This window comes from Oncorhynchus nerka, linkage group LG2 (assembly GCF_034236695.1).
Source record: "Oncorhynchus nerka isolate Pitt River linkage group LG2, Oner_Uvic_2.0, whole genome shotgun sequence".
NCBI classification, from domain to species: Eukaryota; Metazoa; Chordata; class Actinopteri; order Salmoniformes; family Salmonidae; genus Oncorhynchus; species Oncorhynchus nerka.
In genome coordinates this window covers 28,777,998-28,784,051 of record NC_088397.1, presented here as the reverse complement: position 1 = coordinate 28,784,051, position 6,054 = coordinate 28,777,998, and positions in this window count along the sequence as shown.

The following is a 6,054-nucleotide window of genomic DNA, read 5'->3' as shown; positions in this document are numbered from 1 at the left end:
TTGGCGCCTCAAATCTGCATCACGAGTAGGGCACGCAACTGGCAGGAGGCGTAGAGATGTGAGGGGAGAGAAGAAGAAAAAAAAGGCCTAATTTTATCCTCATGAATCTCATCTCACCTCACCGTCTGTACAGTGCGTCAAATATAATATTATCCGTTGTTTTTTTTAGACTTCTTACTTCACAAATCCAGTTATAACATTTTAGCCAGATACATTTTTTATATATAATTTCAAATTATGCATTGGCTTTGATTGTAAAGCTTTTTGACTAGTCGAAAATAGTTGAGGTTCACTTCTGTTATAGGGGAGAGTGGGGTAAATTGAGCCAAAAGGGGTAAGTTGAGCCACTTGTTTCTAGAAAACCATACACAACGTTTATAATTTGACCAAATATTAAGGAAGAGGTCATCATTTCATAGAGTTTGCGAAGGAAGAAACCTCAAGAAACCTCAAAATATTTTCTCCAAGTCAAATGAATGTATTGTGTTAGAGGTTTCATGATGCTTGTACTGTATCTAAACCCAATTAGATCATTTTAAAAGATTGTTCTATACATCAGTTGAGTTCTCTATAAGCTTCAATATGAGGTCCTAAACCTAGCATGAAAGTGCATCCTTTAAGCTGTGTGGGCTAATATGTTCAAATTGAGCCAATGGTTGAGCCAATGGCAAGCTGAGCAAATTGAAGTGTTTTCTTCCCAAGCGTAATGCAAGGCATTATCGCTGGGATGTAAGGTAATAACAGGGCCTAGCCTAGGTTAAAAGTGTTTTAAAAAGTACAAAGTATTTGTTAGGTATTAAGCCTGTGTTAAAAAAGGATTTAAATGCTTAAAAGTTTAAAAAGTGATTGTGTTGAATTGTTTTGGAGAAATAAAGATAGACATGGTTTTAAAAATGTAGTGGTAATATTTAATTCAGTAAAGAAATTTGTAGGCGGATTAATTTATCCTGTCCCTTCAATTTACCCCCGGGGTAAGTTGTGCCAAGAGACCACTTTCTTTGTACAAGCTATGTTTTCAAAATTGTTGTGTTTACATGAATTCGGATTATTTCCAGTGATACAAACATTCTGAAATATATGTAGATATCTTTGTTAGAAAGAATACTATATTTCCCTTGGCGGTGTGATGCTGAGAAAAAAAAGTGCTCAACTTACTATCATCTAAGGAAGGATGAATGTACATAATATTGCCTAAGGCCCAAGGGGTTGTGGCAACTCCAAGATTTAGTCTTTTGCTCAGTGCAACAAAGTCTTGAGTGAAGCAAATGACCCGGACTGATAGACCCTGTCGGTGCTTGCATTGGTGCCGAGATCACACAGGAGTCTATCAGTTTATCCCAGCTTTCCCAAACTAAGGATCGCGACCTCATGTGGGGTTGCCTTATTTGAAAATGGGGACGCGAGAGAAACTCTGAAATAAATGTTTTAAACATTGTGCATGGTTCATAGAACCGGGGTTACGTCAGTAACCTCTGGTAGCCGCTAGATGCAGTTGTAATAAACAGAGCGGTTCCTGTTTTCTTGATACAAATGTGTCTCTATCTTATGTGTCTTCTGTTTCCCTCTACAATGCCCACAAGCCGAGCAGGACTCATTAGAACAGAGTGGACAAGACCAGGCACTAAATCAGACTGGGGGGAAAATACATTATCAATTAAAGCAGGAAGCACCTGTGACTCGGTCTACAAAAAAAGTGGTCAGATGAAGCAGATGCTAAACTACAGGACTGTTTTGCTAGCAGAGACTGGAATATGATCCGGGATTATTCCGATGGCACTGAGGACGTCATCCCCACAGTGACTGTACGTACATACCCCAACCAGAAGCCATGGATTACAGGCAACATTCGCACTGAGCTAAAGGGTAGAGCTGCCGCTTTCAAGGAGCGGGACTCTAACCCGGAAACTTATAAGAAATCCCACTATGCCCTCTGACGAACCATCAAACAGGCAAAGCGTCAATACAGGACTAAGATCGAATCGTACTACACCGGCTCCGATGCTCGTTGGATGTGGCAGGGCTTGCAAACTATTACAGACTACAAAGGGAAGCACAGCTGACAGCTGTCCAGTGACACAAGCATACCAGACGAGCTAAATAACTTCTATGCTTGCTTTGAGGCAAGTAACACTGAAACATGCAAGAGAGCATCAGCTGTTCCGGACGACTGTGTGATCACGCTCTCCGCAGCCAATGTGAGTAAGAACTTTTAACAGGTTAACGTTCACAAGGCCGTTTGGGCCAGACGGATTACCAGGACGTGTACTCCGAGCATGCGCTGACCAACTGGCAAGTGTCTTCATTGACATTTTCAACCTCTCCCTGTCTGAGTCTGTAATACCAACATGTTTCAAGCAGACCACCATAGTCCCTGTGCCCAAGAACACTAAGGTAACCTGCCTAAATGACTACCGACCCGTAGCACTCACGTCTGTAGCCAGGAAATGCTTTGAAAGGCTGGTCATGGCTCACATCAACACCATTATCCCAGAAACCCTAGACCCACACCAATTTGCATACTGTACCAACAGATCCACAGATGATGCTATCTCTATTGCACTCCACACTGCCCTTTCCCACCTGGACAAAAGGAACACCTATGTGAGAATGCAATTCATTGACTACAGCTCAGCGTTCAACACCAAAGTGCCCTCAAAGTTCATCACTAAGCTAAGGACCCTGGGACTAAACACCTCCCTCTGCAATTGGATTCTGGACTTCCTGACGGGCCGCCCCCAGGTGGTAAGGGTAGGTAAGAACACATCCGCCACGCTGATCCTCAACACGGGGCCCCTAAGGGGTGTGTGCTCAGTCTCCTCCTGTATTCCCTGTTCACTCATGACTGCACGGCCAGGCATGACTCCAAACACCATCCTTAAGCTTGCTGATGACACAACAGTGTTAGGCCTGATCACCGACAACGATGAGACAGCCTATAGGGAGGAGGTCAGAAACCTGACCATGTGGTGCAAGGACAACAACCTCTCCCTCAACCTGATCAAGACTATGGACATGATTGTGGACAACAGGAAAAGGAGGACCGAGCACGCCCCCATTCTCATCGACGGGGCTGTAGTGGAGCAGCTTCAAGTTCCTTGGCGTCCACATCACCAACAAACTAACATGGTCCAAGCACACCAAGACATTCGTGAAGAGGGCACGACAAAACCTATTCCCCCTCAGGAGACTGAAAACATTTGGCATCGGTCATCATATCCTCAAAAAGTTTTACAGCTGCACCATCGAGAGCATCCTGACAGGTTGCATCACTGCCTGGTATGGCATCTGCTCGGCCTCCGACCGCAAAGCACTACAGAGGGTAGTGCTTACGGCCCAGTACATCACCGGGGGCCAAGCTTCCTGCCATCCAGGACCTCTATACCAGGTGGTGTCAGAGATTGTGAAATGACTCCAGCCACCCTAGGCAGATAACCCACTGTTCCCCGGGCGCCATGGATGTTGATTATGGCAGCCCCCTGCACCTCTCTGATTCAGAGGAATTGGGTTAAATGCAGAAGACACATTTCATTTGAATGCATTCAGTTGTACAGCTGACTAGGTATCCCCTTTTCCCAAATTGCATCCTATTCCCTACATAAAACCTCTGGTCAAAAGTAGTGCACTACATAGGGAATAGGGTGCCATTTTGGATGCAGTTAGTTCAGACAGCACTCTTAAAAATAAAGGTTCAACTTGGAACCAAATAAGGTTCTTGAGAGCGATGCCATAAGGAAACCATTTTAGGGTCTCTGAAGAACCATAAATGAGATGGTTCTTTGAAAAGAAAATAGAAATGGCTCGTCCCTCCAGGACCGGAATTGAATAGCCCTACTGTATGGTTTTATGCCTGACCTGCATATTTCCCAGGGTGCATTTCAAGTTATTTTTTTAGCAAGTGACAGAGACATAGGGATTGCATTCTTTCACATTAAGTCCTGTGGCCTTCATAAAGTGAAATCCTAAGTGAATATCTTGTCATTACAATTAAATACTTTAAAGATGCGCTATGCAGAAATGGCCATTTCCTGATTGCTAAAATTCGAATAGGTTGCCTAATTTCAGTTTATGTCACAAAACAAGCAAGTATATCGTAGAGAATCATTGTACCATCTAAATCGTTGTGAAATATATTTTCCACAACCAAAAATATTGTATTTTCAGCTGTTTAAAGCTGGAATACAAAACCAAAAGTGAAATACGCAAAAACGAAACATAAGTATGGGAAGCATAGAAATAGTGCACATAGAACAGATCAAACTGGAAGAACCATTTCAGTAACAGGTGTAATAAGTCCAAGTAACATATTAGAATAGTTTAGTGTATGTTATTTATATTTGAGTAGCATAAGAATAACTAGTTAATCAATGTACATGCAAGAACATAGATGTTGAAACAAAGAATTCTAAAACTCAACCAGCAATAGAGCATGCCCGGAAATACACTATATATACAAAAGTATGTGGACACCCCTTCAAATTAGTGAATTCGGCTATTTCAGCAACACCCGTTGCTGTCACAAAGTATAAAATTGAGCACAAAGCCATGCGATCTCCATAGACAAACATTAGCAGTAGAACATCGTTACTGAAGAGCTCAGTGACTTTCAATTTGGCACCATCATAGGATGCCACCTTTCCAACAAGTCTGTTTGTCCAATTTCTGCACCACTAGAGCTACCCCAGTCAATTGTAAGTGCTGTTATTGTGACTTGGAAACATCTTGGAGCAACAACGACTCAGCCACGAAGTGGTAGTCCACAGAAGCAACGTCAGCACAATAACTGTTTGTCGCAAGCTTTATGAAATGGGTTTCCATGGCCAAGCAGCCGTGCACAAGCCTAAGATCACCATGCGCAATGTAAGTGATGTAAAGCTTGCCACCATTGGACTCTGTGGCAGTGGAAAAGCATTCTCTGGAGTGATGAATTACTTTTCACCATCTGGCAGTCCGACGGACAAATCTGGGTTTGGTGGATGCCAGTAGAACGCTACCTGCCCCAATGCATAGGGACAACTGTAAAGTTTGGTGGATGTGGAATAATGGTCTAGGCCCCTTAGTTGCAGTGAAATCTTAATGCTACAACATACAATGACATTTTCGGCGATTCTGTGCTTCCAACTTTGTGGCAACAGTTTGGGGAATGTTTCAGCATAACAATGCCTCCATGGGTGGATGTCCATACAGAAATGGTTTGTCGAGATCGATGTGGAAGAACTTGATTAGCCTGCACAGAGTCCTGACCTCCACCCAGTCGAACACCTTTGGGATGACTTGGAATGCCAAGTGCAAGCCAGGCCTAATCGCCTAATGCTCTTGTGGCTGATTGGAGGCAAGCAGCAATGTTACAACATTTAGTGGAGGGGGGGCAACTCCATATTAATGCCCATGATTTTGAAATGAGATGTTCAAGGAGAAGGTGTCCATATACTTTTGGTCCTGTAATGCATAGTTTTGGTAAAACTCGGGTTATTAACACCAACACTGGGGTCATTTTACACAACTGAGTGTTAATTTAACTCTAATTTAAATGTATGCAGGCTTCCATTTATTTCAAGAAGCTTTTAGAATTCTGAAGAACAGTAGATCCACATCAAGAACCCCACACTTAAGTCAATGTTTCTTTATCCAGGCAAGATTTATCCAAGGAACCTTAAAAGCTGAGGAAAAACCATTTAAGAACCTTGTTCTTAAACGGTTCGGACTGAGTTGGATTGTTAAATAATCATTGTTATTTATTGTAGAATAGACTACTGGGGAAGTAGGCCTAAATTATTATCCAACAATATGAATAGGTTATATGCTGAGTGTCTGTATCAAAAAGCTTTCTCTTTGAGTTCAATTCAGATATTTATAGAGATGGTTGGGATTTTGTTATAGAAATGTTATTACATCTAATGTTGAATACACAGGACACCGTATAAGGTCAAATGAACTAAGATATCAAATCAAAGCTGTTTTAAAGGTTAGAATGTACAGGAAATTCCGCAGAATTTAAATATATTCATTGAATAAAATCAGTCCCAAAATCAGAATCAGAACCAGAATGATCCAATA